General features: G+C 39.4%; 1 protein-coding gene across 4 annotated transcripts in view; it reads left to right on the top strand.

Annotated features, from left to right (window-relative positions):
- The window catches only part of BMPR1B (bone morphogenetic protein receptor type 1B), a 257,437-nt gene that overhangs the window by 79,365 nt on the left and 151,892 nt on the right, over nt 1–26,180 (top strand). For 3 of the 4 annotated variants that reach the window (XM_040555617.1, XM_040555612.1, XM_040555614.1), the window contains one exon: nt 17,777–17,836. The gene's annotated coding sequence lies outside the window, so the exon portion shown is untranslated. Of the gene's footprint in view, nt 1–17,397; nt 17,569–17,776; nt 17,837–26,180 lie in introns of those variants that run through there. The other variant, XM_040555616.1, reaches the window with a different exon arrangement.

Here is a 26,180-nt window from a genome sequence, read left to right as displayed (position 1 = left end):
TGGGGACAGTAATTGCAAGTGGTTTAATTAGTGCAGCTGGCAGCGTGCCAGCTGGACTGTACCGGGGCTTGAGAGGGAGTGAGAGTGCGGCTTTTAATTTAGAACGATTAGAATGTGATTCTAGCATTTGTACTGACTACATCAGCTTCCCACCCCAGTTTGGATCAATTAAGGACCGTGTGTCAGATTTTAACCTCTGAATGACCCCCTCACTTTTAATACCACATAATTTGTTATGCGCAGGCAAAGCGATGACTTCCAGTCTTCTGCTTTGGGATTATTTCGCTGGGAAGCGTGGGGCTGGAAGGAGCATTTCGTGTGAGGTGGCAGACCCTAGCTGTGGTAACTCTGAGACCCCCTGCACCAAAAGGGTTTTCTTATTCTCCAGGAGAGCCAGGATATTGAAGGCGTATAATAGGGGCAAGACTTCTTTCTCAATGGTGTGGGCTGCCTTGTTTGAAGTGGGTAGTCATGTAATGAAGGAATAATTTCATAGACAGCTGCAAGTTGGTGCAAACATTATGCAATTCAGAAAGATAAGCTGTTCCAATAAAAAAAAAAAAAAAGGCAAGACTTGAGGGCATGATGGTCTCTCTAGAGCTAGTATCAAATAAGAAAGTAAAACCATGAACAAGGTCAGACATTTTTTTCTGCTTAGAGAGCTTGTTGAAATATTTTTTTGTCTGAATCTCTTACTCATCATGTCTCCAGCTAAGTGCATTAAGTTAGAAGTGGAAGTGGCACATGAACAGCAAAACATGTAATTTCTTTTTCTAATGTCTCTGTGAGAAAGTCTTTCAACTTTGGAGATTGTATTCAACATGTCAACTGCAGTAAAATTGAGTAAAAAATGGGTAGCTGTTTATATTTTGTGTATAATTAGCTGGGTCTAGCAGTGCTTGTACACACATACACCCCACTCTCCTTTTCACCATGCTTTCATTTCTCCAGACTTCACCACATTTCATCCTTTTTTCCTTTAAGGAAAGATAATTCTTATACCCTGCCTTTCTAATTGCCTACTATTCTTTGAGAAGTAGCCCGGTTTTGGCCTTTAGACCTTAAATGAAACGGATTGTAATTCCTACAACTGGCTAGTTTCTACTAGCTACAGAATCAGGATGGGAAGATTTAAAAATAAATAGGTTCAAACATGCATTGGAAAATCCAGTTCTGCCAATTTTGAGCACATTTTATGAGGAACTTGGTGCCCTCAAATCCCTCGACGTCTATAACATTGAAATCAGTTAATCCTTTGTTGAACAGTGCACCAGAAGAATATATTAACTTTGGTGTAGAGAGGTTGTTGAGGTTTCATCATTTGCAAACAAGCAGAAAACACAGGTAAGTTTATTTGGTGCTGTGAATTTGAGGTTAACACTTGTTAAAAAACAGAACAAAACAACTGTTTTTTCATAAAGTAACAACCAAATGTATTTTCTTTGGGCATTTCTGGATTATTCAGTTTTTACAGAACTAAGAGGCAGAATATTTAATGGTGGCAGAGGTTGTTATTGGTAGAAAGGCTCTTCCAGAAGTGGACTTTGCATACTTCTTGTTTCTCATCTGTGGTGTCTGTAATTTTTTTATTGTTTAGAGTTCTATAATATTTTCTTTTTCTATAAAAAAATCTGCCCTCATATTTTATCAAGTATGACAGTTTATACACTGGGAACCATATATTTTGGTGCAAAAATCATAATCCATGCATTTAAAGTGATGAATTTTGTTAAATCAACATTTAAGAAAGTTGCTCAAAGCAGGTCTTATTTAATATGTGAATTATAAACTGGGAGGTCTCTTTTCTGGTCCAAATATTTCACAAACATATTTAATCCATAAGATTAAAAGGTGAAAATGAATTCTTTGTACATTGCTGAAACCTGAGAGCACAGTCACGGAGTGAAATTATCCAGAGTTTTGGCAGTCCCATGAATTCAATAATACACTTTTTGTAAAACCTTAATACAGTACCCTCTTTATCTTCAGTGTTTCCTCACAAGAGATTTCAATTTTCAATATGAATTGTTTCTCACGATTTGCGTCAAAGTAGAAAACCCTCACCTGATGTTTTGAACCAGAGAATTTCTTTAGTGTTGATCTGCTGAAAATGTTCCCCAGTGTGCCCATCTGATGGAGAAATATTGGCAGACTAGATAAGGTGGCATTTGTAAAGCTAGGTTTATGGGAACTGCAGTGGTGGCAAGTGGCATGCAGAGCCAGTGAATGGTTTTCTAGGTTGGACATCTTCATGAGAAGAAGACATGGGACAAAGACCTTTTCAGTCACTTGGTTTTTAATCCTTAGCCTTCCTATAGCTAATTAAGATGTCATTTGTAGGAATGTATCCAAACTCAGAACTGTTATTTGATATCTTTGCTGCCCGTTTCACATTTGCTCTGAATCCTTCACCCATTTATACAGTGCTTTGTTTGCCTCTGGCTTTCCTTAGGTTAACTCCTTTCTGATATCAACTGGCAACATCGTCCTGTTGCTAGTCCTGGCCAAAGTACCATTATCACCTGCTATTTTATGTAGACTGTTGATGAAGTTCATGTAGAAATCTGAATTAGTGAAGAAATAAATTGTTTGCTGTGTGAACCTTCAAGACTCTGTGAGGTCGTGTGTGTAAAAAAGGAAAGCAGGTTTTCATCGAATTCAGGAACCGAGAAGGAATATTGCATCTGATAAAAAGAGTAGTGTATGTATAAAGGCAGTGAGTACTCGAGCCCTAACTGTGCTCATCAGTGAAACAGATTAGATGATGATAGCAGTTAGTCAAGCTCCTCATCTGTCACGGCCAGTGTAAATGTGGACCGTGAAGAAAAGGCCATATACTGCCTGCTCAGTAAAGGTCACGCTATTATTATATGAAGGATTGAGGTGACCTAGTCACGGGTCACCTAAGTTACTCAAAACCAAAACCAATTTTCAAGATACCCGGGCTGGCAATTTCTTCCTTGAACATTGGAATATCAGGTGGTATCAAGCTCATTTGGGCTTCATAATTTTTTTTCTCGGTCCTCACGTTTTGTTCCTCATAGACCTTCTTCATTACTAGTGTCAGTAGGAGATTCTGTCTGTGTCATACCAACTGGAAGGGATTTGGTATTTTGTTTCACATAGGGCAGTGGTTTCAAATGTAAATACAGCTTCGTTGACACTGCAGCTTTTCTGTATTTTTGGCAGGAGCTTGGTGTTGTTATTTCCATCAGTTTGTGACAAGGATGTTGTTACTCTTGTCCTAGAAGGTGAAATTTTGCTGTAATTTCTGAAGGTAACATTTCCAGCTCCCCGTGCAGGCAGTAGTGTTGAACAAACAGAAGCACAGCAAGCTTTGTTTTATTCAGCCTCTTGTCTGGCAAGCTGCTTGTGCTGTCTGTGGTCCAACAGGCTGTGTGCAAACTTTGTCAGACCCTGTGTTTTTTTTTTTTTTTGAAAGAAGGAAAAAAAATGGAGTGCTCTAGCAACTGTGCTCTGACCTTCCTCTTCAATCTAGTTCTGTAATTTGTTCGTACAGCTAAATTTCTTATGCCAAGCAATATTTTATTTCTGATGTCTTCTATCTGGCTTTCCTGCCATTTTTTGTTGCTACCTGTCTTCCAGTCCTTTTCTGAGGCCTTGCCCTGCTGTGTTTATCAGTAGTGCTTCTTTCCAAGCTGTTTCCAGTCCTTGAGTATAAAGAATTGAGTAAACTCTCCTTTCAGTGCTTGCTCATTTGCAAAGGTAATCCACTTTGCCTGAGACATGCTTGCTTTTGCTTAGCATATGATTAAATTTGACCCCAATGTCTTGCCTGAGATCAATTGCTCATTTTAGCTGTTTTTTTTCTTCTTCCCTCCCCCTAAGCATCTCGGGGATTTTTGTCGTTGTTGATTTTTCTCTGGTTTCATATCACTCATGCGCTACCAAAGCAAACTTGACATTCAGGCAGGATAATGTTATCAGTTTCGTGTTGTACTGTACTGGACACATGCTACTTTATTCTCCTCCTGTCAGCAAGAGTAAGTCAAGCGGTATTCAAGACAATACAGTAAGTGAAAGAGAAGAATGGTGTGCCTTTTACTTGTTTATTTCTGTAAATAAAACCTTTTCACTGTTGAGGCAATGTTAATGTTACATTTCTTTTGTAAAGATTAAAATTACAGCTGATTACAGCTGTTGCATTTGGATCTCACCTTTTTAACTTTTTTTTTTTTTTTTTTTTTTTTATTGTGACAAATTAAGACGGGAAGGGTCTGCTGAAAAAGTTTTATGATCCTCCTGTATATCACAGGCTATTGCACTTTGTGCATTTACCCTGTGTTAAGTCAATAAATCATATGTAACTAACACAAATTCATTCTTTGCCATTGTATATGTTCTGGAAAGACATCTGATTCCTACTCTGTTGGTACCAAGAGTTGAATTATCCAATGTTACTGCCTTTAGTAATTCAGACCATTAATTAATCATCCTTTCTTGAACTTCTATCTATAGTAGTTTTTCTATGCCTCTCTCTGCTGAAGCAATGTTGGTGTCCTCTTCCAGTGGAGGTACATGGAAGCTGCAGCATAGCCTGTTCTCAGAGCTTCTCTTCAAGTTCAACAAGTTGAACTTTTATTTGCCTAGTAGGAATCTTTTTTGTATTCTCTCCAATTTTAAAATATCTTTTAAAGTTAAGTCACAATTTTAAACCAATTTTGATGTCAGCGCTGTTGTGTATCGAAATGCTTCAGCTTGGTGTTGGATACTACTGAGAACACATTAACATGTTCTTGCAGAGCCTTGATACAGGTGTCACTAATAGACCCTGCTTCTACATTGGTGATGACTCTGAGATCAGCCAGTCCTTTGAACATGTCCTTAATGATTATTTTCAGCATGAATTTATAATCAGAATTTTGGTTAGTACAAAGCTAAATGCCTCACAAATATTGATGTAATTTTTTTATAAGTCCTTATTTAATCAAATAAATGCGTTATACTCAGAAAATGAAACCTGCTTAGTTTCACTAGATCTATTTTCCATAAATCCATGCTGTCTGGCATTAATTTAATAACTGTTTTTTAGTTTTGTATCAATTGAATCCCCTGAAAATATTTTCTTTTTGTCTGTATTGATCTCAGATTATAAATGGTCTCTAAGTTACTTGGGTTGTCTTTCTTTAAGGCTGACGCAATTATCATCTTCCTTTTTTGGGGGCTGGGTATGTCTTTGGTATGATTTGCCTTATTACAACCTACCAATAGAGCAGAGATCTCTTTATCCAAGCCTTTTGGGATTTATGCTGTATGCTACTTTATTGACTGTGAAATGAACAAATGGTGTCTCGCCTTACTGTTGTCCCCACTTTCTGACCTGTGCATGCTCTTGGTCTTCTGCTGCTTAGCAATCCAGCTGGGAAGCAGGAAGTTCTACCTGCAACATGAAACAACCTCCATCACATCCAAAGCCCCCTAACCTACTTGCCTCTTTGCCCTCTCTTTTCCCAAGCAGATTATAGCTTTCCATGTTACTATCATGAGAATCATCCCAGTGGGTTTCAGTACCAGAAAATAAACTTGAGGGAACACAGAAGTAAATGTTAACAAGTGGTTTTTCTAGATGAATATATGGCTACTTTCTTCTTCTAAGCTGGCATTTCTCCAGGCAGTGAACACCAGCCATGAATGTTAATAACCAAAACCAAGTAATTTTCCAGAATATAATCTGTTTTTAACGTTACAGACCAAGTCCAGTGGTCCTTAAGAAATAGTATGCTGACTCTAAACAAGTCATAAAACAGGTTTGAAAGTTGAAGTTGGATGTGCAAGATGAGTTTAGTTTGCAAGGTTTTAGGGCAGAAAGGAGAAAAGCTTAGGCTTACATGGTAGTAGGAATTTCAGCGACACTGTTCTAGCCAGAATAGTCTAAAGATACAAAGAAGGATTGCTTATAGGCAGAGGTAATGCATTTTTCGGCTCATCTTTTCCAGTTATCAGTGGACATAACTTAGAGTGTGCCAGTTGCCCTTTAGATACCTATTCTCGCAAGTGTGCTTGAAAGATCATTTCTTATTTTTCAAGAGTATTGGCTTGTCTAATACAAGATAGAACTGCTCCTAACAGGTCTGTCTCCTGGCATGCAATCGTCATTCTTTCTCCTCTTGCACTCATGCATAGCTTTAGCAACACTTGCAAAATAAGCAGGCTCTGAGTCAGAGCTGAATCTGACCAAATTTTATTTATAACAATCTGAGATCAATCTGTTCACATTCAACCACAAGATATGAAATTGCCTACTTGCCCCTCTGATTACTCCTATTTGTCGTTGTTCCGTGTCAACCAACAGTTATTGTACACAAGATTTTTAAACATCCTGGTTTTGTTTCCAAAACAAACTCAGGACATTTTGTAAAGGCAATCTTTGGGCTCATAATTTTTATGCTGTGTTTATAAATGGAATTTTGCACTCTTGTTAACACAGATATGACTGAAGTCTGCTCGTGGCTGCTCAGTGAGCTGCTGTAAAGCAACCACCCCCTGCATCATCACACGCTGAGAGTCTCTGGGTCCTGAAGAATACAAACATTGTCTGTGCTTGCTGTTTTGGGACAGGCTTTTAAAGGATAAACTCGGACTTAAGCAGCACCTAGGTAGAGTTGGAACCTGAAGGCCAGCCATTGGTTTCTGTGGATGCATGTCTGACTCCTCATCCTCTATCTAGTCCAATCATTTCATCCTAAAACTGAACGCTGAAGGCATCAGACTTCTGATTTAACTCCTTGAGATTAACGGTTGGGTAAAAGTAAATGTATGTGGAGAAGCAGACCCTTTTATATAGCTTCCAAACTTGCTATTCCTCAATAGTGTGGGAAATGTAGATCACTTGCAAAAGAGATCCCAAATTCAGTGGCTTCTTCACTTAACGCTCTCTTCTTTCTCATAGGAATCCTCAGTGGGGTCTGCCTGTTTATTCAGAGGGGCGTGTCTCCTTATCTTATTGGGTTTTGTCCTCACCTGGTGAAAATGATTCTCTTATTTTATTTACTTCTAAACTCCTCTGTCAAGCAACCCTTTAAGTAGTCCCAGCAGCTGACCCAAGTCCTCTGAGAGTAAACTGTGCTGCCACAGGATTTCTTTGCAATGCTTTGGCTGTATCTGTCTCTTGCCAGGTGGCAAAAGATCAAATTCCTGATTTGCAAGCACCCAGTAACACAAAGTAATTTAGAAATTTAGTGGCTATCAGTGTCTTGGGAAATGGAAACTATTAACAAGTTTTGTTTTATCCTGAAATGGAACAAAGCTCACCTAGATACAGGTTTTGCAACTGTTGAAAACAGCAACAGTCAATTTGGAGAGAGATAAAGGTTTCGCATCTTTAAACACTTCTCGGTGTCTTTTCCTTTTGCCAGCATGGCACTTTGTCAGCCCTATTTTCGTCAGTGCTAAAATTCTCTGTGTTAGAGATTTTGCCTTCTGATATAGCTTAAGGAAACCTTTGAAGTAAGGTACATTAGCATATACAGTCTGGCACTCGAGGGTTGCACGTGGGCCAGGGTAATAAACGTTTGTTCAGGTGCCCTGTACTGGAAATTGAGCATTTTCTGTCTTGTCACAATACTTTAACTACTATGCCATATTTTGCTTAAAATGCTTGTCATATTTTTTCCAACCTGGTCTTAAATTTTCTAGATTCTGATCCCCTCAAAATATAAGTCTTGAAAGTTTTTTTCATGTTGCCTGCTTTAAGTCAGATTGAAAGTGTTCCTTGTGTGCATATAAATGTTTCCCTCCTTTGGGGGATTCCTCCCTGACTGGCGGATGAAGCGGAAATGGATCAGTCAACTGTCACTTATGATGTTAGGTACAGCAACCTTTATCTCCTGCAGATTCTGATTAAAATACTTGCTCCTGTTGCATGGCAAGCATCTGCATTTGGTAGCTGGTATCTAAGTCCCATTTCTGTAGGGCTGCCCATATGGCTTGGGCCTGGGGAGTGAACCTGAAGAACTCTGAATATTGCAAATTTACCGCGTGTTGATGAATTGTGCAGTTGCTCTGCACATTATAAACTTGATACATAGAATTTTTTGGATTAGTGGCACATACATAAGTCATCTGTGCAGTGACTGTGCATTAAGTAAGGTGTAAGAGCCATTCTCCAGGATTCTTGCACTGTCATGCACAAATGGCCAAGAGTCTTTTCTGTCTGGAAAAAAAAATCAGCTTTGGAAAAAGAACACATTTACACTAGCTGGAATTTGTGATAACTTTATATTTTGTAAGCAGGAAGAAGGTGATGGTGTATGCAAACAGAAGTTTAAAAGGTATGTTTTCTTATAGAGGTTTACTGGGGACAGATAATACTGTTTTCCTACATTTTTTGTGGTTTTCTATAGAGTTTGCTTTGAGTTTTTAATTAGATTAAATTGTTTACAAAAATAACCCAAGAATGGTAGACAAAAGGAGACTGGAGGATGCGCTCACGTATCAGAGGGATCCTAACTTTTGCTTTTCATGGCTCTGCTGCATTTAAGTTCTCATTTGCAATATTGCATTAATGTAGGGCTTTGGAGTGAAGTATGAGAGGAGTGGATGACAGCTTGCTTTGGCTGTAAAGCTGCACACTCATATTTCTGGCAGTAGGAAAAAAGGGCTGATTAGGAGTATCTATTTCCTGTATACTCAAATATAAACCAGATACTCAGTCATGAAAAAGTCATTCACTGGTTTCCAAAGACTCTTTTTTTGCCAATGTGAAATGGTAGTTCCAGTGGAAAACTGGGCAATGTGTTAGTCCCCTCACACACAAAACAAGGATCAAGAAGAGGTGATTGTATTAATCCCTTTCTTCCTTCCTTCATGGATTCTGATTGTTTCTGGCTTTAAACAGAGGATTCCCTTATGACCACGTTAGTGTTTTTAATCTTTCATAGCAGGAGTGAAAGTGCAATAACTGAACATGAACATCAAAAACACTTCACTTTAAGCAGTGTTTTTGATGCTCCAGTTTTCATATCATTTTCAGGAATGAAAATCTAATCTGTTATAGTGGGTGACGCAAATTCTAACTTCTGATTGTTGCATGTTTTTATGGCCATGCCTTTGATTATTTACATTGCCATTCATACTTAGATATGAGAGATCGGCTTCTTTCCGGGTCCAGTGTATAGGGACTTCTTTCTGGTGTTCCTCTTCTCTTGGCCTGCTCAGAGCTGCTGCTTTTTCTTTGGGCTGTTCAGGTGACATGGCTCTGAGTAGCTAGGGGATGAACTTTGGTAGTCAGGCTAAAAATAAATTCTGGGTGATCATCAAATACACCGTGATAGTCGCACTCAGCCACTTCTGTTGTGCCAGTGAATTAAATAATGGGGTTTTGGATGACATGATAGGGAAAGTGTCTTAAGCACAGGCTCTGTTTTTAAGGAGGCTTCCTGAAGCAGAAGCATCTTGATGTTCCTGGTGGTCCTACAGCCTTTTCTCTAAGCTGGGGATCCAGAAATAGAAGCAAAGCAAGAGCTGGAGGTGCTGTGCTTGGTAAGTGTGGGCAAGGCTGCTGGTTTCATCCCAATACATGCTTCTGCAGCACTTTTCAGAGTGGACTCCTGTCTTCCCTTCTGTCTGGAAATAAATGAATATTCTGCACTACAGATGACAGTTGCAGACGTCTGTAGGGCTTCTGCTGAAAGAGAGGGGGCATTACATTTGTATGTAATGGAAGAAAGGAGAGGTAGGTAGAGACACTTGGAAAGTACTGGTTGTGCTTGGTCCTGGTCCTTGAGTTTTGTGCAGACCACTTTGAGACAGCTGTGGGCCACCTTCCACCTAGAAGGAGCTCTGATTGTCCTTTAAGAGTAATTCTTTAAGGGCCAGCAGCAATCACAGAAGCAGAGAATGAAGAAGGCTGATCTTGTCCGTTCTAAACCTACTCGCCTGGCCTTCTATGGTTTAGCATGAGAAAGGAGAAAAAAAGCATTCTGTTATCATTATATTGATGTTTATTGTGTAGACTGTGACTTGAGGATGCAAGCTTTCTTATGGAAAGCAACGATGCAGAAACGTGTGGTTGGTTTTGGAGCTGCTTATACTGCTGTTACGTGACGGCTGCTGAAACTTCTTCAAACGCAGGCCCGCTGTTTCCATTAAAGGATTTTATGGGACTCCCCACACATCATATCTTACGCAGCTTACCGTATTGGCTCTTAAAAGGGGCTTTGAGTACAATGCCAGGGCCCCCCAGGCGCTGCTTTACGGGACTGCTGGTGGGCCAGGCAGCCCCGCGCTGAGCCGCCCGCCTCCGCCTGTGCTGAGGAGCTTGTCTGCTGCCTCAAAACACAGCTGCCTTGCTGAGTTAAGCTTGAAGCATCCCAAAGGGTCCTAAACTCTTGTCGCTTAGGTGTTTGCTAGTCAAAGGCAGCGTCTGCACAAAGGTTTTTAATGTAGGTCCTTGAAATGAAAACAAAAGCTTCATCAGCAAGGTAGGTTCTGTTTCTTTTGGCATTTCTGGCATAAAACTAATTCTCGTTTTTTGTTTCCCAGAGTTGGTAAGATACCACAAATTTGAATGTTTTGTAAGGAAATTTGACATGCTGTGTATACGTAGACTTGTATATGAGCGCCCCTGGATGAGACTCAAAAATTCCTTGCTGCTCCTGGACAATTATGTCTGGAATAACATGCTCACAGCACTTTTGCCATTATCTAGAGAGCAAGATGAATGCTGCAGCTGGTGGGAGCAAGCAGCAGCCTTGCCTCTACCTCCTGCTTCTGCTGGCACTGTCTTCAGGATGGGACAAGCTGCTTCCTGGCCCCAGCAGCATCCCTGCCCTGCAGTGGTAGCATCTTGAAGTGCAGAGTCCTCTAGCAGCTTTAGCACGGTCCAGCTCTGCTGAAGGGTGTCCTGTTCCAAAGGAGAAAGACTTCTTGTTCAGCGACATGTTGGGACAGAACGCAGCTTGGCCAGGTTTTCTGCTGTCGACATAGTCACTTATATGTTAGTGTGCACAAATGAAAAGAGCGTGTAACACAAGTTTCTTATAGTGTACTAATTTTAGTGGCGATTAAAGGATGCACCAGCAAGCGAATGAGGCCGTTGAAGGACAACATGGCTAATCTATTTAACATTGAAAGTCTGAATAACACACATTTTTGTTTTGGAGACTCAGTTTCAAGATATGAGGGGAATAAAGTTAAAAGGTATATAAATGCACAGCATGTTTTTCCTTGATAAATACAGAGTTAAAATTCAGCTGCTTACTAAAACCCTCTTAAAGGTTGGATCACTGAAGAAACAAACACTAGATAAGCTTTTAATATAATGATAAACTATTCTGCTTCTTTCTTTTTAAAGGAAGAAAACACCCCAGAGATTATATGCAGGTTAAAAACAAACAAACAACAAAAAACATGTGAAAGAGCCTCCCATGAATCCTTTCTTAATGGAGAAAAAGCCAGTCAAGACTCAGCAGTTTGATTTAAATAGCTTGCCTGTAGCAAACCAGTTGATAGCGGTCTCTGCTTTTTGGTTTGTGCATGCCTTTCAGATAGGAGTAGCATATTGGAGTGAGCTTCAAGACGTAATTTCCCAGAGTGATTCAAAAGCTGAAAATACTTGAGTGAGTCTCAGAGCATGGTGTCTGTAGCCAAAGTTATCAAAACCATTATGTTCAGGCAAGAGCCCAGAGATGGAGATATAAAAGGCTGTCCCTTGTTGTTTGATTACAAAATTGACAGCTCTGTGTTCATGTCATTTCTGTTTATGGATATTGCTGGAGCCTGACATCTTATAGCTCAGTCATCTGAATTTTCCCTCTCCTTGAAAGGCCCTCCTGTCCTTTGCCAATTAGTCGCCTTCCCTGTGCTGCATGACAGTGCTGGTGACGTGCTTTCCCAGTCCCAGTTGTGTTGGCAGTTCAGGCGCCGGTTATTCCTGCTTGCAGAATCTCTGCAGGCAAAGTAGCTCCATCGGTCTTCCTGCGGCGTGCCTTGGGGCATTGCCTGCCAAGCCTCTGAAATAGGAGTGTGCTCCCCTTGGTTTAACCAGAATACAAAGCCCCAGGCATTTTCAAGTAAGTGTGATCCTGCTTATTTTCAAGCGACCAGGTTTATCTGTTTATTTGAAACAGTTTTATAGATTAATTCAGATTTTTTGTAATGATTCTTGATGTGAACTCAAATTTTATGTTCACAGCCAAATATGTTCAGGTTTCACGTAGCAGATTTATGGAAGCAAAAAATGATGCGATTATGTACTTCAGGGTATTCCTGTTTAGTTTCTTTGGGGGAAAAAACACACAGTTGAACAGTTAATAAAAGTTTTACGATACGACTATATTATGATATTTGAGTCATTAATTTCACTTCATAATATTTAGTTTGCTTGGCTGTTCGTTTATTGATCTCGCTTCTTTCAGTAGGAGCAGCAATGGTTGTAGACTTTCATTTCCAGTAAAGATCTGTGTTAGGAGGTAACCCCCTGCTCCCCTCCCCCTGCCCCCCCCCCCCAAAAAAAAAAATCCAAAAACTTGTATCTGAATAGAAAATTCAAGCAGCTGAAAGTCACAATGATTTATAGGGTACATATGTATGCAGTGTTTTTCTGGGGAGGCAGAGAGGTGATGATTTGGTACGGGTCCTGAGAGGAATCCTAAAACTGTTGGGTGTAAGTACTATTTCTTTGAAATTAATCCTCTTCTCAAAAATCAAAAGAAAACTTTGCATTATACAGGCTCTTAGCATGCTTACTGTCCCATATTGGTCTTTATAGCCCAAATGTCCTATTTAAAGGACAGAGACCAAACCTCTTACTTCAGTAGTAGAGCAGTTTCTTGAGCAGATGGTCCTCAAAAGGTGACAGATCCTGCTCATGTCGTATCATCAAATGCTGTGTCCAGCAGGGGTGGGAGGTATTAGCTGCTACTTGGGGTTGTGTTTCAGTGGACAGGTGGAAGTAATGATGGCAACGAGAATGTCTTTGATGCAGTATTTATTTAGCATGTGCTCTTTCCCTGAAGTGGGAGGATCAAACAACAGGAAGAAGTTTCCTCACTTGTAATATGAAGCCTGCTTTCTCAGCCAGCTTTCTGTCCAAAACTCTTCCTCTCTATTTCTCAGGGAGGAAGAAGCTGGTGTCCATGACTTCCCTGTTGGTTTTGCTCCTCTGTGCAAGCAAAAGATAGGAAGTGCAGCTGGATCCAGGTCAAATCCTAGTCCCTTTAGGTGTGTCTGTACTCTCACAGGTGGGAGAGCCTGAGAGCTCCTATCCCTCCTGTGTAGTTAACAGCTTGGCTGTGCTTAGGGCAAGCAAAGTAAGTCCCTGAGTCAGGGAAGCCTGGCTGTGGACCAGGGCTATTGCATATTTGGTTTATTGCCCCCGTGAGTGATGTGCTCCAAGACCCTGGCAGCTGCCATTATGAATATAAACCAGATCCCACCAGGTATTTTGTTGAACGTAGCTGTCAGAGACAGCAGAAATGAAACTTGCTGTTCATGCTGGTCTTTGGTGGCTTTCATTGTCTCAGCTAATATCAAACAAAGAGCACTTACATGATCCTTTTTTATTTCGGTGGCTAATACACAGCTTTGAAAGGGGTAGTGATTGCTTGTAGTTAAACCTCATCTAAGAGATTGAGAAGGTAAGCACTGAAAAGTGAGGACATCCTACTGGTCAAGTATCTATTGCTGCAACTGATTCGTAATCCATTGTCTTGTGGTATACGTGCTCTTCACTGTAAACCTAAAACATAACTAAGTCACAAAAGGACGTGATAGAAAATACAGATGCTATAAACTAAAGGAAAATATTACATGCGGAACCGTATTTTTAATTTCTTTCGTGTTTCTTGTGACTCAGAAAACTGAAAACAATGGTGGAGGATGTGGGAAATGGACTCCAGTTTTGCATGCGTAGATGAGCTAACATTTGCAGTTACTTGGAGCTGTGAATGTAGGCTGCTCATATTTTTTGTATTAAAACTATTAGGCTACATTTTGGTTTGGAATTCAGCAATAACACAGCATGTATATACAGTACGTTCAGAATAACAAGGGTCAGCTTCTGCATCTTCATTGTTTTAAAGGCATCTGTTAATTAGTCTGAAACATCTTGTTAAAATGTATTCGAGGTCAGCGCTCCACAGGGAGCTGCTGATGTTACTGTATTACTTTTCCTGTTAAGGCTTGCTTGACTTGAGAGAAGAGAGCGTGGCCACCTCCCAGCGGCACCCGGCGTACCAGTTACTTGCTTCTAAGCATCAGGGAATCATGCAGTGGCTGCTGGCAGACAGTGACTTGGCCTGTTAAACCATTCATGCATTTTCTAGTGGCTTGGTTATGAAATCCTTGTCATCCAGGACGATGTACACAGATGTCTTGTGAAAGCCGAAGTGTATCAAACCACCAGAGTAGTGGTTAGGCAGCATTTATGAATGTGACTACTATAATGCTTGTAATTATGCTGAATGTAGTATTAGGTATGGGTATTTACAATGAGCTGATATAAAGATTAAAAAAACAAAACAAAACCCTGTGTTTTAAAACTTTATTCTAGAGATATATTTGGTCAATTTTCCATAGGCGTATGGGAAATCATACTGCATCGGTGTTCCTCTATTAAAAAAAGGAAAGAGCAAGTATAAATTCCCCTTTCATTTATTTAGATAGGTTTCACATTAGTGGATAGAAAGGAAAAGACTAAATATACTAAAATATTTTAAAATATTTGTTAATATTTAAAGCTAGACTGCAAGCCAGACTTCAGTTAACACAAGCACTGTTATTTGTGATCTCTTAATTTATGTGGGTGACAAACTCAAAAGTGAGACAACCCAGATCTGATCGCGATCTTGTATTAGTGTAACGCAGATGGACAGCGGCAGCTCCATGGGCAGCCACTATGACATTGTCAGCCCGAGATCGGAATTGTAGAAATTTACATATTCTAGATAAGAGGGTGAAACTTTATATTTCATGTTTCTAGTTTTGAAGGAACTGTAAAGGAAACCATGTCTTAGCTGGATTTCTACCTGTCCTCAGTTTACTACCATCTCCTTTTCTTGTACTCTGAAGGATGAAAAAAAGCTAAGTTAGGGCATAAGTTAAGGCTGCCTGATGCTTCAGAAAAGGAACTCTCTCTGAACAGTACATCTGCTAATGGGGGTATACAACTGGGTCTCTGCAATAAATATACTACGGGGAATCTCTGGTTGTCTTCAAGCAGTGAAAAAACTGCCAGCATCTCTGGGGACAGTGCCTCTTGTTACAGAGAGTTTTCCTCTGTTTGGGATAGGCAGTAAACGTACTAATCTGATGATGAATTTTTGGCTCCCTTGGCTTTTTGAACTTTCTGGAATATGAAATTGAATTTCACACGTCCTTTTTATTTAAGGCTACATGAAAGCAAAAACAAAGGAAAGACCACCAACCCAGTAGGTTTTGTTTAGAGTCTCTGCATGTGTTGTGAACATTTGGCTTGTGAAGAGCTTCATGCAGAAAATAACACCCTAAAAGAAAAAAGGGTCTTAACCCTTTGCATTTGAGCAAAGGCTATCCTCAACCTCAAGTCATGAAGTACTAGATTTTTGTTACCAAATTGGAGGTGCCTTCTGAATGAAGAATCAGACAAATCAATGTAGCCAGAATAAATAATAGAAATGTTGCTGGGAGGTGTAAGGCAAGGTTGCAATGCAACAGGACTTTAAAATTACGCAGACTTGAAAAAGGAGATAAGATAATGCCATTGCAGCAGATTTTAGAATTGAGTTAGGCACCAGATTAAAACTATACAAGAAGCAATCATAATCAAATAACAAACTCGAGGCTTCTGTTTCCCATATATGAATATAATGAAATAGTTTCTTAATTTCATTAGGAAAGTAAACATTTTTTTTTTCTCAAAAACTTGTGTGATTTATTTATATTGTATGTTTTTTTTGTTTGTTTGTTTGTTTTTGAGGTGTGAGAGTTAAGATATTTATTTTTGTAAATGTCTCTCTAGAAATGTTTTCATGGCCTACAGAAACAAAAATCTTTTTTGAGTTCCAAGTTGAAATTCTTGGAGCAGGAGAGTACCGAAGAAATACTCTGTTTTGTTTTTCTCAGGTTAACTGTTTTTTTCCCCCTGCGTTTATACTGTGACACTCCATTGCATATATGAAATCTTCAAATTTCTGTATAAACTGTGTTTTTATTTCAAATCATCAAATTTGGGGTTTGGACTGACTGAAAGTATTAAATCTCCTAGATGTGTGAAAATATGTTTAAAATATTACTCAGCAAACTACTTGGTAACCTCCCGTACATCTTCCAGTTTCACCAGAGGTAGCAAAATTACACTAAAGGAATTTGAACTGGAGGCCACCTCCCATTTCTATTTTTTTTTTTTTAAATTTATATTTATTTTTGTTTGTATTGAATAGGGAGCAGAAACAGAACAGGTCAGGGTGCCTGGCTTTCCTCCCAGCCCCCCCACGCCAACACGTACCTCTGGGACAGAGATCCCCTCTCTGAAAATGAGACTTGGACAAAGTGCAAATCCTTCATTTCCTGAAATCTCCTTGTTTAGACCAACAAACACGCAGGTCAGCGGGGAGGTTGCAGAACCGAAACTGAACACCGGCTCCACTTCTCTTGATCAATGAAGTGCAATTTGAAGCTCACGCTTGTATAACCAGTTTGGAGAGCTGTCACAGGGAACAAAGCCTGGCCACTCGTTCCTGGAGATATTTGAGCAGCAAAAAGCTGTTGCTGTGTGTTCAGCTGAGTGCTGCTGTTTGAGGAGGCCAGGTGTTAATTTGGTGTAATAGTTAAGGCAGCAAATTCTCCTAGAATAGAGGCAGCATGCACTGTCACTATGTCGCTAACTCGATAAAAAAAATAAATACATAAAAAAAATATATATATGTAAAATTTGAGGTCTGCAGATGTTTACTGTCTCATAACAAATCAATTCTTGGTCTCTGAGAGTAAAGGAGTCTCTAGAAAATCAAGTCAGCAACGAGTCCTCAGTGAACAATTATTGAAAAACTTTATTCAGGACTGGCCCCAAATACAGATAAAGAGCAGCAGCTGTAACTGGCTGTGATACCTAGTTGTATTTTCAGACATGAAAGACTAAATCTATACCCTCTGCCCTCACTGGGACATAGTGCATACAAATATGTGTGTTGTCTTGACTTGAATGCCTTTGCAACATCACTGCTGTTTTCGGACGGGAAGCTTTTTTTTTTTTTTTTTGGTTGGTAGAAACTGGTGCTAATAGTGCTTTGTTTAGCTGCATTTCAGGATGCTAATTAACAATTAGGCTTCACTGAGTGTTCTCTAGGATGTAATCAGATCTGTATTTTAAGCAAACATTTTGTTTGTTTTTACTGAAGCGCTTGTTAGAAGTTAATGGGAGTTGAGTGCATCTGGGCCCAATCACGGACCTCTTCCCAAAGTGCCTAATTCAATTGATTGGGTTGTTTAGTAACAAGAAATACAATGTCAGCAGGATCTTAATTATTTAATCTAACCACAACATGATCATTATGAGTAATGTGTAGAAGTAGATCAAAACTCTTACATTTATCTCCAAGTCTGAGCAGAAACACTGGAAAAGGAAGAGAGGTACCTCTTGTTAGTGTGTGTATATGTGATATTGTACAATTGTTGCCAAAGAATTACTGCTTAGCATAAGTCTCCATAAAAAATGTGCCACAGCATGATAGAAGCTAAAATTTTAGCTGTCAGGTTGCTCAAGTGTGATTGAATTACAATGTTCAAGTTAAAAGCACAATATTAAATGTAGTTGATATGTCTTTCTGCTCTATTGTAGATTACACCATTGTACTTGAACTGCAAGGCAAGAAGATTTCTTGAAAATTGAGTTTCTCAGGTAAGAACTGAATTATTTCTTTCTGTTTCTTTGAAGTCCATGGTTGTTAAAAAGCACCAACATGTATTAAACACAGGACAGTTACTGTTTATCAACTGCACTTTGGAAAGCTGAAGAAAAAACACCTGAGATGTCGATGGTGACGCAGGCTGTAGTAAACAGGCTACTTGAGAAAGACACAGCTATATGCTTTTGAATGATTTTACTATTTGGAATGCTTGGTACCTAGCATGTATTTCAAGCAAGGAATGGTGAAGAGTTGTCTTGATTTAAAAAAAAAAAAAAAAAAAAAAAAAAAAAAAAAAAGGAGCCAGCTGAGAAAGTGGCCCAAGGGAATAGGCAGCACTCTGACACCAGTTTTTAGCAGCATGACTCTTGCAGGTTGCTTGTCATGGTCCCTCTCTTATTTTCAGAGAGGCCTTGATAGACCTAAACTTCATGTTCAGGAAACGTCCTTAGTCCCCTTCAGGTTATTTCTAAATAATAGCATGCCTAGTAAGTTAAGTTGTCGTTTGACTGATCTCTCCCCTGGGATAAACAAGCAGTAGCTCGGCAGAGCAAAAAATCAGCAGCTCTTTGTTTAAACAATCTGTTAAAACTCCTGCCATGAGTGTAAGAAAAAGGATTTGGGGCTTTTCAGGAGGATTGCTGAAAGATTAAATAATTACTCTGTTCATTACGGGAGCAGCCCCAATTTGCTGGAGATGGCTCTGTAAAGCCATATACTCACAGCTGACATAAAACGTAAGCCTTTCTTACCTTTTCCCATCATGGGGTGGGGGTTGTGTGTATTTTACTTCTAAGGCAGACTGGTACAACGCCAATAAGCAGTTCACACATTTCTAAATAAAAGAGAGAAATCCACTAATATGATAACCATTTAAGAAACATGAAGCTAGCCTTTAAGTTATAAACTGTCAATCCAGTTTTCCAACTGAATGAAAGCTCTAAGCTGCTCGATGTATGGAGCCTTTGCCATCCGTACAGTTTATTCTGTTTGTAAACATCTATTCATCTTAGAACTTATAAACAAAATACAGAAAGTTGTTGAAATTGGATAACGAAAAGCTTTCCATACACAGATAACTCTTCCTGACCCTACAATATTCTGTTACCTTGCCTGAGTGTCATAAAGAGCCTGAAATTGAGAAATTGTGTTGAAACTCCTTTGGGCTTGCATTCTTGGAACATTTCCTAGAGCAATTTCATGACTTAATTTGCATTTGGTGTTGGAGAATTTATAAGACTCTGGTGCTTTGTTACTTGTGCCTAGGTTTTGAAAGGCGAAAGAATGGATGCCTGTTAAGTTTAAAATAAAATTGTAGCCTTTTCTTATAAAAATGGACATTACCATTGAAGTGCCAGTAAGTTTGTGGAGGTATTTAGAACATTCAATTATCTATTATCTTCTGAAGTTTGAGCTATACAAATAAATTAAATATAAACTTTTCTATTTTTTCCTCATTTATTTTGAAACCTGGTCTACAAAAATTTAAGACCATTACAATTCCATTAATTTTCTATTTTTCCAAATCTTTGACTTGCCATGCCTCTGGAAAACCATTTTCTTGTTTAGATGTTCAAGCACTTTTAAAGTTGATTTTAGAAATAGTGCCTTTTGCAATACTTTTTTTTTTATGCTGTTTGTTTTGAATACTTTTAAGGTTAGCAATCTATTTACTGTGTGTAATTGCATGATAGTAAATGCTGGGCCTGCTTCTGCGCTATTCTTGTTGAGGCAGACAAACTGTAAATGTGATAAAAAATGATTACAAAAATAATAGTACCAATTTAATTGCATGGCTGTAGACACCGCATTTGGTTGTATATCTGCATAGATATAAATTGCTTTACTGTTCACACTGAAGACCTTCTGAAGGCTGAGTTACTCTATGCTTAAAATGTCTTTGGAAAAGGGGTTATGTTGAACATCTTACATTGTGTGATAAGTGATTTCAATCATTTTAGAAACAAAATGCACTAGTAAGTTGTACACAGAAAGGACTATGAGTAGATACAAAGAATTGCCTAGAAAAAGTATGTAATATTGCTTACTTTCAGCATTATACTTGCATATGACACAAGAATTTTGAACTGGCATACACTGTATTGTAAGTTTCTGCCTGTAAAACACTATAGAATATTGTCCACTCTTTTGGCAATAACATTTTAACATTTGACCATTTATAACTGAAGTCAAGCTGAGGTTTCAGTGACTATTTAAATTTTGAATGCCCTCCCAATGTGATGGTTGAAGTAGCTCCAATGTAGCTCCAGCACCAGTACAGCTGGTGTCTGCTACTGCTTTGCGAATATAGGGAACTGTTGTACTTCAATGGCTATGTATAAATATTTTATTGTATATCTGCACTACCACTTGTTACCTTTTCATATCATTTATTATTGACATATAGTAACAAAGGGTGTGGTCTTTCATGCATTGTGCATCTGATAAACCTATTTGAGCTCGGTTTAGCTTTGAGAAGGACTTAAACTTAATCGTGGTATTCCACAGATATTTGTTTTGTGGAGAGAAGAAATACTATTAATAATAATGTTAAACCTAATAACTTCAACAACTGGTATGATTTTCTCCTAATATTTCACATGGAGCCAATACAGCTGAGATACCTGTTTTCTTTTATTCCTTATGAATCATCAGCAGAACTGAATATCCTCCCCCAGCCCTGTGAGCAATCAGTATATGAAATAACCTTGGCAATACTCAGAAAAATGTTGCATCGTGGCCTGGGCTTGAAACCACTCTGATTTTTGATTTGGCTTTTATTGAGTCTGTAAAGAGTTGTCTTGGGGAGAAAAAAAACACCTGAAATCTATTTATTTTGGCTAGGGTACATCAGGGAGGTGGTGGGGGAAGGAGGAGGAGGTAGCTGTCATGTGGTTTAGCTTTGTAAATTGGTGTCACAAACAGGGTCATGAGAAAAGTAGTGGTAGTCCAAGGGAAATGGAGGGTGAGGACAGGGCTATAGGGATGGTACTGGGAGAGGAGAGCAGAGCAGTCCCTTTGGTGGCAGTCAGGTAGCTCAACTCACCTGTCTCAGAAAACTTTCTTGTAAGTTGGTGAGGAGTCTTCCAGTCTGCTGAGAAGGGCAGAATAAATGGGTGAGTGCCTCTTGAGTGTCAGACCCCATGAAACATCTCCATCACACTGGCTCCAAAGGAGCATATTCCCTGAGACTCTCTTCAGCTCAGAGCTCTTTTTAAGACTCCTGTTCTTCCTCCTCCTTGATCATTTTGGCAGACTGAATTTGCATTATCCTCTGGGGAGTTGATTAATTTCCTATCATTGGCCCAATCCTACAAACCCCTGCACTCGAAGTTGGCAAATGTAATGTTGCATCTAACTGTAGATAAATCTTACTCCTGCACGTTTGACTTAGGGCATGTTTAATATGCCCAAACTGTGTGTGCTTGCTGAATAAGTGGCACTAGAATGCGAAATCTACCATAGTAACAGCATGATTCTGTATAGAACTAAAGGATTTTTTTTTTAAATAAACAGTTTTTACCATATGCCTTAGTATCATAATTTTAAATTAGATTTGCTTAAAATGGAAATCCAGATTCAAGCTGACATCATAACATATGACCTCCAGTAGCAATGAAAATTGAAAACATGAGACAAGGGCATTAATCACTGGATAGTTTATAAGCTTGTCCGGAATGTTCATCTTAAATGTTAACACTGTTTTATTATATACAATAACAGTATAAAGTCAAAATTTATGAATACTGTGGGTGCTTAAGATAAGGAATTCAGGCTCATTTTGCTGTACTTACCTCTGGCCCAAATCTTTTGAACCTTCAGTTATATGCACAGAGCTACTTGCACACACAACTTACTGCTTTTAGTGGGGCTGGAAACATGCACAAAATAGTAGGGTTCTGATTTGGCAGCTAGACTTGTATGAACTCAGAAATCTGTTTGTACGTTATGTGAATGCATCTGTGAAGCTATCATCAATTTTTGTATTAATAGCAATTTAAATGTTGGTTTGGAGTTTTGCTGGTAGTTCTTTCTTGTAAAGACAGTTATTGTAGTGTTGAATGTAGATTAATACAGAGTATAGTGTCTATGTGATACGCATAACTGACTAGGGCTGTATCAAGACATCTGAAAAGATGTTTGATTAGAGTTATCACTTTAAACCATTTTGCAGTTTCATTCGTTTTTGGAGTCTCAAAGTATTTTCATCGATTGTTTTGTTTGTAGCTGGTATTTTATAATTAACAGCATAAGGTACAAAATGTGATAGTTTGAAAAGGAAGAAATTTAAGAGTGCTGAAATAACTTTCACTCCATCTCAAATTTAGAATGCTTACTTCTATAATATATTCACTATACCTGTGACCTCATCAGTGTATCCCAGAGCATTCAAAATTTGACATCATATATCATTGATTTCTTTGTAGTTTGGCAAAACACAAGGGAAGGTGCCATCATTGCTCTTCAAACTGTTCACCGTGGCTGCTGAGGGTGTGTTCTCTTGTCTTGAAGAATACAGCTCTTTTTCTTTCTGCCCTCCCGGTGTACAAGTTAAAACTTTGCCTGTGGTATTTGTGTCTGCTTTGTTTTGGTCTGTGCCTTTTTATTGTGACTTTACAATATTAAACATGATCAGTCTTGCTTTACTTTTCCAGCTCCAGAATATGCAAAAGTCAGCTTGAATGTTTAAAAAATGTGGGGTCAAAATATGATCTCACATTATTAGAAATACTTGCATGTTGTGCCAAGTGCTTTTGCATATATTAGGCAGATGTATTTAGGCCACCATCAGAAAACCATTTCTAATGACAGCTTTAGGGAGGAAGGTGTAGCTTATCAGAAAGGGGACAACATGAGGATAATTTTGGCGGTTACCTGGGTGTTTCAAAAACTATCTCATTTCCACCACAAACCCTTCTCTTTTTGATATACCCCAGGAAAGTGAAAGCATAAGGCTTGCTCAAACATTATGCAATTTGTGGAGCGGTATGCAAGCAAGCTGCAGCAAGAGGTGCAAACTTGCTAGGGTCCAGCATGTAAATGAAGAACGTCTGATCGCTAATTGTAGGTCAAGTTGAGTGCCTGGATGAGACTCCTCTTAACTGCACGCTTTAATTCCCTACTCAGGAAAAATACCCACCCATCCCCACTCCCCCCAAAAATCACCCTTCCTAATGAGATTAAGTTGATAGCTGGAGCTCAAATGTCTCATTTGTCAATGGGAGAGCTCTTAGTTCCTATGCAGCTTAAGCCTCTGATTTCAAAATAAATATAAATGCTTTTATAGGTGAAAATGAGCTTATTTGACAGTGAGATGGTTGTAGCTTTTATATTTTTGCTTTATTGGGTAGTTCCAGTAGTAAACTGAATTTATTGAAATAAAGCTATGAAACGGCTTCAGTTGCCTGTTCTGAATGATATTTTTAAAGAACTCCACTCTTTGCCTGTTATTTTAATGTAAGGTAAAGGGTGCAACTTGTATACGCATATTGTTTGAAGGCTTTGAATGGCTTGTCTGTCTGATCCATTTTAATAGATTCCAGCATTTTTCCATGACATCATTATTATAACAGACTTCCTAGCAAATATGAACAGCTGCTGTGTATTTTTTTCCTGTGTTTTATATTAAAACTGTAACAGCTTTTCTGTTCTCTACAAATGACAGCAATAGGCTTGCCTGTAAAACAAAATGGAAAAAAAAAAAAGTCAAAGTAAGGACCTGTGATACTGTTAACAGGCCAGTAATGTAACAGGTCCCCATGTATGAATCGTTTCATAATGCAATAAGGGATTACTTATGCTGCTGTCATACTGGTCAAAGGTTGGTCGCGTTTCCTTCTCCCCCTTGCCCTGATCTAAACTGTGCATCATTAAAGATGATGAAAACAGTATTGTACTCAGCTTCCTGGCCCAGATGGCAATTTGCATGAAGTATTTTATTGTACTTTTTTTTTCTAATATAATTATTTTGCAGACTGCACATAGAGGTTTAAAAGTTCCTTCCAATTCTTACAGTTCAGGTCAAGGAGACTTACTTCATTGTTTCTCTGTGTATCCAGGAGTTCAGTGATGCTTTAGAGGCCACTTTACAGAGAGACTATAGTATTAAATAAAACTGGGATTTTTTGTCTATCATTGTTATGCCTAACTTTCTATCTGGCTCCATCTGTAAATAGCTAGATTGTTATTATATTGTTATATTGCATTTTGTCTGGAATACCTTGATTGGAGTCTCAGTATCTTTTAGGTGGTGATTTGGATGAGGAAACTGAGTGCACCCTCAGTAAGTTCGTAGACGACACCAACCTGGGGTGAAGTGTCAATCTGCTGGAGGGTCGGAAGGCCCTGCAGAGGGACCTGGACAGGATGGGTCGATGGGCAGAGGCCAATGGGATGAGGTTCAATATGGCTAAGTGCTGGGGCCTGCACTTTGGCCACAACAACCCCATGCAGCGCTACAGGCTTGGGGCACAGTGGCTGGAAAGCTGTGCAGAGGAAAAGGATCTGGGGGTGTTGGTTGATGCTTGCCTGAACATGAGCCAGCAGTGTGCCCAGGTGGCGAAGAAGGCCAACCACATCCTGGCTTGTATCAGGAATAGTGCAGCCAGCAGTACCAGGGAGGTGATCATCCCCCTGTACTCTGCTTTGGTGAGGCCGCACCTCAAGTACTGTGTTCAGCTTTGGGCCCCTCACTACAAGAAGGACATCGAGGCCCTGGAGCGTGTCCAGAGAAGGGCTACAAAGCTGGTGAAGGGCCTGGAACACAAGTCCTGTGAGGAGCAGCTGAGGGAACAGGGGTTGTTGTGTCTGGAGAAGAGGAGGGGCCTTATTGTTCTCTACAACTGTCTGAAAGGAAGGTGTGGGGAGCTGGGGGTCGGCCTCTTCTCACAGATAACTAGTGATAGGACTAGAGGGAATGGCCTCAAGTTGTGCCAGGGGAGGTTTAGCTTGGAAATTAGGAGACATTTCTTCTCAGAAAGAGCAGTCAGGTGTTGGAATGGGGTTGCCCAGGGAAGTGGTGGAGTCCCCATCCCTCGGGGTGTTCTAGGAAACGTTGGACTTGGTGCTTAGGGACATGGCTTTTTGGGTGGTATTGGTGGTAGGGTGATGGTTGGACCAGATGATCTTGGAGGTCTTTTCCAACCTTTATGATTCTATGAGTACAAACTGGATACGAGGTCCGCTATGTTCCAGTAAGCAATTGATGTAACAGAACTAAGAAGAATATCGTTTACACGGTTCTAGATAGCAACATGCAGTGCTGCACAGAATAGCAAGATGCTTGTTGGTCACTCCTGGCATCCAGTAAGCCAGGAGTTAACAGCCAACTCGTGTCTCACCTGGGTACTCTACCTTTAGTAAGGAGACAACGCTGGTAACGGCTGCTCAGAGTGGCCAATCCGACTGGAGATGACCTGATTTACAGACTGGCCAAGCCCTATGGTGTAGTATGGCCATAAAAAGGTCCATGGTCAATTAATGCTGTTACTGTAGTCCCATGTCTTTTGTAGTGCTTTGTCTGTGTGTGTGTGTGTGTGTGTGGGGGGGAAATCTAGCAACTAAGCACCTCTTGTCTTTCTTACTCAGAGGGATTGGTTATGCACCAGGTAGGTGACTGTGAGCTGGCTGAAAAGTAATAAAAGAAAATCAATGCTAATCTTGCAATAAGAACCTAGATAAGGACAGGGCTACGTTGTCCCTGTCTGTGGTGTTCATCAAATGCGTGCCCATTTTGTGTCTGCATATAAAGAAATAATTTCATAAAAGATACAACTAATGCCTTCTGGGGACTATCAGTGCAAGGCCTTCTTTTTCATCTGGCAGGAACTTTACAAAAGACTGCCTGACCTGTTCTACAAACGTGTCCTAAAGCAGATTTTGAAGCACATAAAGTATATATAATAACAATATTATTAACCCAAATGTGGTGGAATGTGTGAAAATTACTCTCAGGTTTGTAGTCACAGAAAGCTGAATACAGCAGGTGCAGTATATAATGTAGCTGCCTACAAAAAAAAAAGTAATTATTTTAAACATTTGGCACTCCATAGTACCCAGTGACTAATGTTTGGTGCCCATGTCTATGGGTTTCTGTGCCATACAGCACTCTGGGTAGGAGGACACTTTCAAACCCAACCTAGTTTTGAAGGTCAGCCCATGTTGGCAGGGTGATATTATTAACACAAATACAATTTCTTTCCAACAATAAAAGATTTCTGAAGGTTCTTTTTTATGATTATCTTCTTCTTTACACTGAAAGGAATATAAAAATAAAAGTAATAAAAAAAATAAAATAAAATCTGATGTCCAATGACAATCCATGTATAATTTTCACTT

Source organism: Cygnus olor, chromosome 4, assembly GCF_009769625.2.
Source record: "Cygnus olor isolate bCygOlo1 chromosome 4, bCygOlo1.pri.v2, whole genome shotgun sequence".
Lineage (NCBI taxonomy): Eukaryota > Metazoa > Chordata > Aves > Anseriformes > Anatidae > Cygnus > Cygnus olor.
This window is presented reverse-complemented; position numbering and strand designations above follow the sequence as displayed.